General features: G+C 41.8%; 1 protein-coding gene across 1 annotated transcript in view; it reads right to left on the bottom strand.

Moving 5' to 3' along the window:
• Positions 1 to 11168, bottom strand: part of hdac5 (histone deacetylase 5) — a gene marked incomplete in the record, with an annotated part of 56219 nt that overhangs the window by 32008 nt on the left and 13043 nt on the right.

The following is an 11168-nucleotide window of genomic DNA, read 5'->3' as shown; positions in this document are numbered from 1 at the left end:
AGAGAGAGAGAGAGAGCGAGAGAGAGAGAGAGAGAGAGTAAGTAGATTGTTCCAAACCTTTTGATACCAATAGCATGACTTTAATTCCTGTTCCCGAGCGATACTTTTTTCCGATACCAATTTTATAAATTTTATCAAAACACAAATGACAACTTTACACATTATGGCACAAATCATATCTTTTTTTTTTTTCAGCTCCTACTACGTGAGCCCCATCTGTGAATAAAGTAGAGTTTTTCTTTGCATGCAGGGTTCCAAATTAGCACCAACTGCTGGTAAAGTAAGCAAGTGGCTGGTAGATTTAGTCCACTCACAAACTATCAGAGCGGGGTAATCTAGTGAGAGGCTGGTCCCATTTCAACATGCACTAGCCATCTGTCTGGTGGACTAAACATTCATATGCATCCTTCCTGCAAGCCTCGTGATGTTTCATGTTAGACAGCTGAGTTGGTCAAAAATGTGCCGATTGGATGAACACGCCCCGTGTGTCTCAGATGTAGCAGGTTTGTCTTTCGGTGTGAGATGGTGTCAGACTTCCGTCCAACACTAACAGCTGTAACAGGTAGGGCTGCACAGTTAATCACAATTTATCGGATTCTCAGTGTGTTCTAGTGCAATATCCAAATCACAGAGGGGTGTAATATTTGTTAATGGCAAAATATGTGTCAAACCCTTCTGCCTACCAATCCTATCCTACAGAAAACATCTTCGTTTGGTTCAGGTCCTCGCCAAAAATCACACCACTCGTTAACATTTACATTTTTTAAAGGTCCCATGGCATTTTGTGACATTAATCTGATTTCCCCCAGCCGGCCTCTATCGAACGGTTTGAAGGTGTCTCACGTTATAATGTACCATGACGTGATTAATCTGTTACACAGTGAACTCAACATTATGAAAACATTGAAACAATCTAAATCTAATTGTTACCGCAGTATCTGGCAGAAAAGTCATGTAAATGAGATTATTATTAGTTATTGTGATCAATAAACTTCAACAGGAATGCAATAAATAGCTTTTGGTGACGGAGGAAGGAGAAAGGCGGAAATTGAATTAGGAATTATCTAGGGTGTAGTGTGACCTATGACGTTGGGAGGGGTCACGTCCTGCTCGCCCTCTCGGCTTGTGTGTCCCGCGTGACCAAGCTCATTAGCCCTGCAGGATTGGGATTATTTAGAGGAGGAAAGATTTCATCCAATCCAAATCCAAATCTTTCCTGTCTGTAGTCGCAGCCTTGACATCTGACCTGTGACCTCATAGAAAGAGAAGGTGGTACTGTCAGTACAGTGGGAGCCTTTCACTCGCAATAGCGAGGCATGCAAGGCTTTTTTTAATAGGACAGCAAAGACTTGAAAGGGGAGAGGGGGGGAATGACTGCAGGCCGGAGTCAAACCCCCGGCCCGCTGGTCCAGGAGTAAACCTGTATATATGGGTCACTATCTGGGCCCCCGGTGAGTATTGTCCCACATGCGGGTTTTTGCAGATGCGGCAGCCAGTAGCTCCCGTGACCGTCGTAGTCCTTCTGTCTTTGTTCCTGGAGCTCGTGATCCAGCTGGGTTCTCTTCTCGTCATTGGATTACGTTGTGGCGGGCGTGGGGTTTCAAAAAGTAAGCCGAGTTACAGCTTAAAGCGTTCTGAAAGTATAAATGATTACACATGTTTTAAATCAATACAGTTTGAAGTTGGGCGATTTAGGGGAAAAATCTAATTGCGGTTTTCCTGCCAGACGTTGCGAGTCCCAGTTTTGAATAAAGTTTCTGACATCTCTGTGAACAATGTGTGATATGTAACATTCCAGCATTTATCTAATGAAAATAACAATTAACATAATAATGAAAAGAGGAATCAAAATGTTCAATCAAATGTTACACCAAACTTTCAACTAATTTATTTCCCATTACTATTAATAATCGCGGTCTTCGCGGTTAGCTAGTCACTTTCTTTCAAATCACGATTTCAATTTAAAAACGATTAATCGTTCAGCCCGAGTTTGAAGCAGAAATGATGAAAAAACATTTTATGTTTATCTGTTATATTTGTCCATTATTTGCCTGTATATGTCTCCTCGTATCCCTTTTATTGAAGAAAAACACGTTGTTTGATAGACTTTTAATGTGCCCCTAAATGTTTCAGCCCAGGCATAGAGCTCTGTGTCCATGCTATCTGTACTGAGGAGCAGGGTTGCCGTGACGCTGTCTCATGCGTCTTGCGTTCAGCGCGGTCATAGTCGCCAATCCGTCAGGTCTTTCCTTCTGACTGGGGTCTTAGAAGGGACTTCTTCTCTCCTGTAGCCAATCATTGCACTGCATTGTTACCAAATCTGGGAGGTGTGCAGCTCGGCGCTCAGACCCTCCGTGCCCAGGCCGCGTCATATCGCCGTCCACACCGTGGCGACCGCGCTGAAAGCAAGAAGCATGAAACGGCTTTTACTCTTTAGAACCCGTTGCTATAGTTCGGTGAAAGCTCAGATCTTTTCTTTTTTCTCAATTGCGTAGGACGAACGGACTACACACGCATGGAAAGAAGCGTTCCAGTTTCAGGTTTGCTAGTTCGTGACCGCTCACTAGTGCAGCACCATATGAAGAAAAAGTATCAACTAATTTGCGATTTATTTGCTATTGCAATATGATTCATGATATTGGAGGGAATGATCAGTAGGCCGGGTCGTCTCTGCAGCACCACAATACTTCATTCAGAATGGCTTGACACATATTAAACCCTTAACAAATATTGCGCCCCCCCCCTCCCCCTGTGTGTGTGTGTGTGTGTGTGTGTGTGTGTGTGTGTGTGTGTGTGTGTGTGTGTGTGGTGTGTTGGGTGTGTGTGTGTGTGTAGCCATCAGATCTAAATTACCTAAACACAATATTCTGGTGTTTCACTGTGACGCACGGGTCTCCCCTTCCACTACAACACACACACACTGTCCCTGTGGTGTGGTGGTGTGTGGTGTGTGTGTTTGTGTGGTGTGTGTGTGTGTGGTTGTGGAACAGTCCGTTTGGCAAAGAGCAGCATTCCACAGCAGCCAGGTTGACGTCAAACTGAAGACATTTATAGTCTGGTAAACACACCGCACACGTACACGCGCACACGCACACACACACACACACACACACACACACACACACACACACACACACACACACACACACACACACACACACACACACACACACACACACACGTACAGTTGACAAAGAGGCAACATTTCTGACCGCCTACAGCTCAGTGAGTCCAGCACCAGGACGGATGCAGTAAAAAGAATGAAAGACGGACTGTCCATCCAGTTTGTCCAGTCAGTGAATTCTGGTAGAAACCAACACAGACTGGTGATTATACCTTGCACTAATATGACTCTGTATGCTACATACGCCACAAACTTACAATCGTGAAGCCTTTTCACATAGTTGGCTGAAATTTGTTATGTACAGAATATGAATAAGGCCCAGATTCCCAGTCTGTTTGCACTGGTCAGATCTAGGCTGATTCCCTCACTCCTTAAAGCGGCGGCAGGCAGTTTTCTGGAAAGGTGACAGACCTGTAGCTCTCCTCTCTCTGTCCTAAGCCCCTCCCACTAGAAAAGCACACGCTTACTGTATGAAGCCTAATACGGTTTTGCTGCCTGCTTTCGTTGGAACTTGTAGGCCCAGAAAGTCTTTTAAGATGACATATTGTAATTTGAGGCTATAGCTAGCTACATAAACCTGACCTTACATTATCAACATTATCTCTCCATCTTGCACAAGGCATCTTCATTTGAAGAACAGCCAATAGGAATGCCCTATCTTTGAGAAATATTGTTTTCATGTCAGCAGCATAGGTGAAAAGGCCAAGACAAAGCTCCCACTCTGCGGGACATTAAAGGTAATCTGAGATCTTGTATAGACTACATTTTCATTGATAAAGCTTTAACCTAGCCTCCCTAGCCTCAGTGGAATAATCTGCTATTGCCACTTATGATCATGCAGCTGATTGCTTTTAAATCCAAAACCGTTGAAACTACATTTTGTAGTTGTTGCTGTGATGTACATTTCGATTTCCAAGATGGCCGCCACCAGTCTGGGTCTTTGTTTGTGTGCTTGAGCTGAGCTACTCTTTTTATGTGTTTTTTGCCCTTTTTATGTGTTTTTATGTCCTTGGCTTCTGCAAATCCTAACCAAGGAAAGAAATCTCTTCCTAGAGACTGGTGCTTGCTGAGTATCTTCGTTATACTTGGATCTATCTTAAAAGGAGAAGGACTATTGTCACTGGCCTGCTGAAAGAGCTGGGGGAATTTGAGGTCTGCTTTGTCTTCTGGGGGATCTGCTTCACCTGACTACTGCTGGATGGCTTGTAAGGTGACCAAAACTGATCATTTTGGAGCCATTTGATCGGGTTGGGGCCTGGTTTGTCCCCCCGCACCTGGGTAGTAGCTTGAAACTATAGCTTGGATTAGCTTAGCCATGCTCTTCCTGCAAAACAGCAATGTGGACTTGATGTGATGATCCCTGATGCTGCCTGCTGGTTAACACATGCACATGTGAAGCATCTCAGGATTAATTAAATCACAACCAGTTTCACGGATCAGTGAAAAGCCTGCGTGTTGATCAGCACATTTGGACCGGTGAACCATCTCAGCTTATCTTACAAGATTCTCTAAACTCTGCACTGAGCCCTTGGAACTTTTGTTTGCTCAGCCTATGTTTTATGAAAGCACAATGCATTTTTTACTATTTTTATTACTCACAGCACTTAATGATGGATTTAAGTCAAGGCCATCCCCGTTTATTGACGATCATAAGTGGGTGAGTACACTGCAAATATCTCATTCTCCAACTAAGGATGCATGCAGCTATCATCAGCTTATCCATCCTGCACAGCAACAAACACTCTACAACCATTTAATACAAATGAGCCCCTCGCTACAGCTGCTAATAGTGAATGCCTTAAAAACCAATCCTGTGCAACATGGACTCTCATCACACTCGTCAGCCAATGACTGTGATGAAAATCATACAGGGAATACCAAAGCTATTGTCTTACTACTTTTGCTGTTATCTGGGAATGTACAGCCAAATCCTGGGCCTGATGCACTAAAATATATATTCCCCATGTGACTTCAAAAACAGATCCGGACTTGGAATCATGCATTTTAACGTTAGAAGTTCTTCCAAAAATGGACATGCTAAGATGTGGGTTGATGCAACGGATATGGACATCATGGTCTTATCAGAAACCTGGTTAAAATTACAATAACAGACAATATTATTGATTGATGGCTATAATATTTTCAGAGCAGACGTTTAGGTAAAGGGGGCGGAGTTGCTATATATGTGAAATCAAAATTTTAAGCTCAGTGACATTGTCAGTAAGTAGAGCCAAACAATTTGATCTACTGGCACTGAAAGTAAATTATACAAGGAACACACCTGACTGTTTTGGCTGTTACAGTCCTCCTCGCTACTAAAGAAACTATTCTTCTCTCTATGATGTTCACTTAACTTTAAGGACTCTGAAGTAATTCTAATGGGTGACCTTAACTGGGATTGGCTTTCCCCTGCCTCTGAGAATATTAGAGACCTATGACTCACTAAATTTCACACAACTTATTGAACCCCAACACGTATCAACCCGAGAGAGATCATAGCAAATCAACACTGTTGGACGTCATTCTTACAAACATGCCACATAAACACACATCGTCTGCTGTTTTTGCAATGATGTCAGTGATCACTGTGCGAGCTTGTTATAGAGGACACAAAACTACCTAAACATAAACCTCGTTATGTTTTTAAAAGGTGTTTTAAAACTTTTAATGAACAAGCTTTATTCATGATCTGTACAATTGTAATTGGAAATGTCTGTCAGATACCTGATGTGGAACTGGCTGGGAATATTTTTATAAGCCTTTTCAGCTATCTGTAATAAGCATGCTCCTGTAAAGAAAATTAGGATCAGCGAGAGAGGAATAACCCACATGGTTTCTGAAGAGGTAAGTCATATGATCAGAGAAAGAAATGTTGCATGGGGAAAAGTCAAGCCAAAATTCTACTGCTGACTGGATGCTTTCAGAACTTTAAGAAATAAATGCACAAGCATGACCAGAAAAGCTAAATCAGATTACTATCTAAAAAATGTATCTGAAAACCTCAATAAACGCTAAATCTGGAGCAATTAATTCTCTGTCTGATTCCAATTCTTCGCTGCAGGTCTCCCACAACATATTTTGTAGTTCAGTTGAAATTAAAAACCAAATTGACTAATTGGACATTTTAACAATCACTTTGTATCAGCTGGCTTATATTATGAGTCCAATCAAGTTATCATGCTCGATCCAGCTCTGAAACACCACCGGAAACCTTTGTTTTTAGACCCATTTTTAAACAGGATGTGTGTATTGCTCTTAAAGCTATTGACCCAAAAAAATCAGCAGGACAGACAACCTAGAACTTTCTTATTAAAAGTTGCAGCGAATTTATGCTAAGCCTATAGCATACATTTTTAATTGTAGTCTGCAGACAAATTCAATTCCTAAAATATGGAAAGCAGCCTATGTGCTTCCTTGTTAAAGGGTGGCGACTCTTCAGATCTTCACAATTATAGGCCAATTTCCAAACTCTCATTCTTGCAAAAATTTTGGAAGCTCAAGTAAACTGTCAATTAAAAGACTACTTGGCAGAGCACAAATTTAACTGATGCCAGTCAGGTTTTAGAGTGGACACAGCACTGTGTACAGCAACTTTGCTACTATTAAAGACATCAAATGCCTTGGACCAGAAGCAACACTGCGCTGCATATTTGTGGGATCTGTCCAAAGCATTTGACATCAGTTGACCATAAGCTATTATAGATAGATATTAACATTGGCATAGGAAACACAGCTATTACTTGGTTCAAAAACTATCTTACAGAGCGAACGCAATGTGTTTCTATGATGGTCTTAAATCAGACTTTTTAGAAATTTCATGGGTGTTCCTCACGGTTCGATTTTAGCCCCTATTTATTTTCTATATTATCAAATAACATTGGAAAAGACGTGCAAACTGCTACAACTGCACCTTATGCCGATGATACTGGGATAATTCAGTTGCCTCTTCACTGAATCAAGCCATGCATGACCTTCAGTTGGCCTTTCAAACAGCTTCAAGTTTCTCTAATGGCCTTAAGTTAGTGCTGAAATACTAAGAAAACCAATTTATGACGTTTTCAAGGGCTCGTTCCCAATCCCCAGATAATATAACTATTAACCATTAAGCGGAGACTTAATTGAAAAGTTTCATCATAAGTATTTAGGTTTTTGGCTGGACAACAAACTTTTTAAAGTTCATGTTGAAAAACTTGTAAAAAAGCTGAAACTAAGGCTGGGGTTTATTTTAGAAATAAACGTGTTTAACATGTCAGCCAGAAAAACACTTGTTCAGGCTACTTTTTTAAGTGTTTTGGACTATGGTGATGTTGTCTTACAGCATGCTGCCTCTAGTACTCCCACTGTAGACTCTGTGTACATAGTGCTTTGCGCTTCTTAACTAACTCTTATGCACGTATCATCATTGTACGCTGTATGAATGGTAGGCTGGCCGTCACTGAGTCTACGTAGACAACTTCTTTTTATTTTCTATACAAGGCCATGTTGGGTAAACTGCGGCATATTATGTCATCTCAAGCTAAATTCCAGCCATTTTCATCCGTTCCACCAGTGGCGCTCTAACAGGTTCCAAGGGTTTTTACTGAGCTGGGGAGAAGCCTTCCTTACTCCGCTCCTTGGTCTGGAATAATTTGCAAAACTTGATCCATTTAAATAATCTAGTCCCATTGAATGAGTTAGGCCATGTTAAAATGTCATGTAATTCAAAAATGTAACTGCCCTATGTGACCTGTCCTTCCTCTATGTGAGATTTTGTCGGTGCTGTATTTGTTTAAAGTAACGGTTTGCGTCTGGCCCAGGATCTCCATCGAAAAAGAGATTTCAATCTCAAGGGACTTCCTGGTTAAATAAAGGTTAAATAAAATAAAAATAAATAAAAATGTCCAAATGCCAAAAATCTAGTAATCAGTACCAATACCACCGAAAGTACACAACAACAAAGATACCGCGGTGTGTAAAAAATAAATAAAGTCATCGACACAAATACAAGTGAAATTTCCTATATATACAGTATATATATATTTATATATACACAAACACACACACACACTGTATATATAGTATATGCACTATATATACACCTTGCTATGCCCTGCTATGCCATGAAATACTACTACAACTACTATTTCAAGTAATAGTTCCATTATCTTTATTGTGACTATAAAGGTTTTTGCCAACAAAGGAAGTTTTCCTCGCCACTTTCACACTAAATGCTTATTGAAATTGTTGGGTCTCTGTTAATTATAGAATGTGGTCTAGACCTACTCTGTCCGTAAAGTGTCTTGAGATAACTCGTTATGATTTGATACTATAAATAAAATTGAATACAATTTAATTCAATATTAAAGACACAACATGAAAATAGATAGATATATTTTGTAATCTTTAAGATGCATCTTTACTTTGCAAATGCCAATTGCCAGACTTCCCCTGAAACGTCCCGGCAGTGAAACGTCCCGCAGTGAAACGTCCCGCAGTGAAACGTCCCGGATGAAAGCTCCAGAGTGAAACATCAGCAGTGACGTCCTGCGTGAAGTCCTGAGTGAACGTCCGGCATTAAACGCACTGCAGTGAACGTCCGTCAGTGAAAAGTCCTAGAACTTGCAGTGAACGACGTACGTCCCGCAGTGAACTGTCCCCTGTGAACGTCCGCCGCGTGAAAAGTCCCGCAGTGAATCAGTCCCGCGTGAAACGTACCTGCAGTGAAACGTCCCGGCGTGAACGTCCCCATGAACTCCTCGTGAAATCCCTGCATGAAAACGTCCGCAGTGAAAAACTTCCCGCATGTGAAACGTACCCAGGACAAATGAAAAGTCCCAGTGACGTCCCGGCAGTGAAACGTCCCGCAGTGAAACGTCCCGGCAGTGAAACGTCGTCGAGAAGCAACGAAGATGGAGCCTTAACAAAAACAAACTGGGTCTAATAGCCTGTTGTTTTAGCCTGATTGGTTGTCATCGGTTTACATTTACCACCTATAGCCATTATCAGATAAATAACTAACAAAGATGATACAATAAGTGCTGATTATGAAAATGCATAGTTCATTAAGACCCAAAGAAGGTAGAGAGAGGTCCATGGGAGTGGACTTTTAACTGTCTGTCTCCCTATTTATCTGTTTCTGCTGCTGCGGTGGCTGGGAGGTATTTCTGGAAACCAATATTCATCTTTTCTCTTCTCTATCTCTCGCTCTCCCTGTCTTGTTCGTTCTACGCTGCTAAGAGAAAATAGGCACTATGACATCAGCCCTGCAAAACCCTCTAAAAAAAGCCACGAGAGAGAGAAAGAGACAGAGAGGGAGAAAAAAAGACAGCAAGAGAGTGAGGTAAAAATAGTGTAATGGTTGTGTGTACTTTAGACAAATTAGAAGCTTGGAGAGAGAGAAGTCACATGTGTAGCGTTGCCACAGAAACTGAGGGTGGGTCAGAAGTATTATGGGCTGGCAGACTGTAGCGGATGCTATCTGGTGTGTTACACCAGGCGCAGCGTCTTTTACACAGAATGGATGCATTTGCTCAACGCTGCCCTTCTGGGTATTTCATATTACCAGTGGGTGACTGACAGAGTGGAATGGGGAGCTGGTCCCTCATAGGGATGAACTAGGGCTGTGCAATTAACGGAAATTTAAGTCAAAAAATCTAAATCGTGATTCTTTTGGTCAATATTGAAAATCCCAATTTAGACTTTTTCCCCATCATGGAGCAGCCCTAGGTTGAACCAACTCTGCATTCCGGGCATCTTTTCAGCTCATTGTTTTGGTGTGCAGCCCGGTAGCTCTGATAAGCCAATTAGAAGCTCCCGGCCAAGCAGCAAACTGCAGACGGACAAAGTTAGAGACTAGCTGGGGAGCACAGTGGAGCATTTAGCAGCTCAAGAGCTCAGGAGTTAGTGGAGGCCAAAACAGAGCCAAAGTGACATCTGTTGTCTTGGACAGACACACAACTCCAAATGAAGGCAATCGTTTGCTTATTGTAAACATACATCAGGTGATTAAGGGTTTAGAGATGGGAATTTTTCTGGATAGGAAATTTGCTAGTTTGAATATTTTTGCTCACAGATACATAGTCGCTAGCAATGTAGTTTGGCCATCTTTGTTGTTAGCAATAGAATCAATGCCAAGGATCACATCAGCATCACAATAACTGCATAACAGGTTTTAAGGCATACGTGCCCCCCCCGGACCTTGGATTTCCGAGCTCGGAACTCAGACAAGCTCGGAGTACCCGAAGCTAAAAATCCAACACGGCTGCCCCGAAAACAATGAAAAATCGGCCATGTAAACGGAACGCATTCAACAAGGTGTGACGTCCTTCCCAGTGACCAATATGACTAAAGCCCGTTCAGACCAAACCAGCTGATCGTTTTGCTGCGACTCAGCGGTTCAAGTCACACAGAATGGTTTTAGAACGTAGGAGACGTCAGCTGTTCCAACAGCCGATAGAGACGGCAGCTGGTAAAGTCAGCTAAAATTATAGAAAAAATATGATCCATGGTCCATTTTATGTTGATGTTCCAAACATGTGGTTGAGATGGCGGTGTTTTAGACAGAGCGTCATAGAGACAGAGAGTGACTGAAGAGAGGGGGTGCCCAGCAGCATTAGAACAAAGCTGTAAACCACAGACATATGATGGGTTTACCGGAGCATGCTTCTCAATATCACTATCGTTATCCACATTCATATTTAGACAAGAACAATTATATATCCAGCTCAAAAAAAGCCTAAAAGTTGGAAGTTACAATGGGTGTGCAACATGGCGTTGTCATGGAGATGATACACCGTCTCGTTGCATTGGTGTGAATTGGCAGGTTTAAAGTGTCCATATTCTGCTCAATTTCAGGTTCATACCTGTATTTTGAGGTTGTACCAGAATAGGTTTACATGGTTTCATTTTCTAAAATCACCATATTTTTGTTGTACTGCACATTGCTGCAGTTCCTGTTTTCACCTTGTGTGTAGGTCTCTGTTTTAGCTCCAGAGTGAGACATCTCACTAGTTTTGATTCTGATTCTGGTTCTGGTTCTGATTAGCTCCAGAGTGAGACATCTCAT

This window comes from Etheostoma spectabile, chromosome 15 (assembly GCF_008692095.1).
Source record: "Etheostoma spectabile isolate EspeVRDwgs_2016 chromosome 15, UIUC_Espe_1.0, whole genome shotgun sequence".
In the NCBI taxonomy this organism is placed as follows: Eukaryota; Metazoa; Chordata; class Actinopteri; order Perciformes; family Percidae; genus Etheostoma; species Etheostoma spectabile.
The sequence above is the reverse complement of the archived record's forward strand: the minus strand, read 5'-3'. Positions and strand labels throughout refer to the sequence as shown.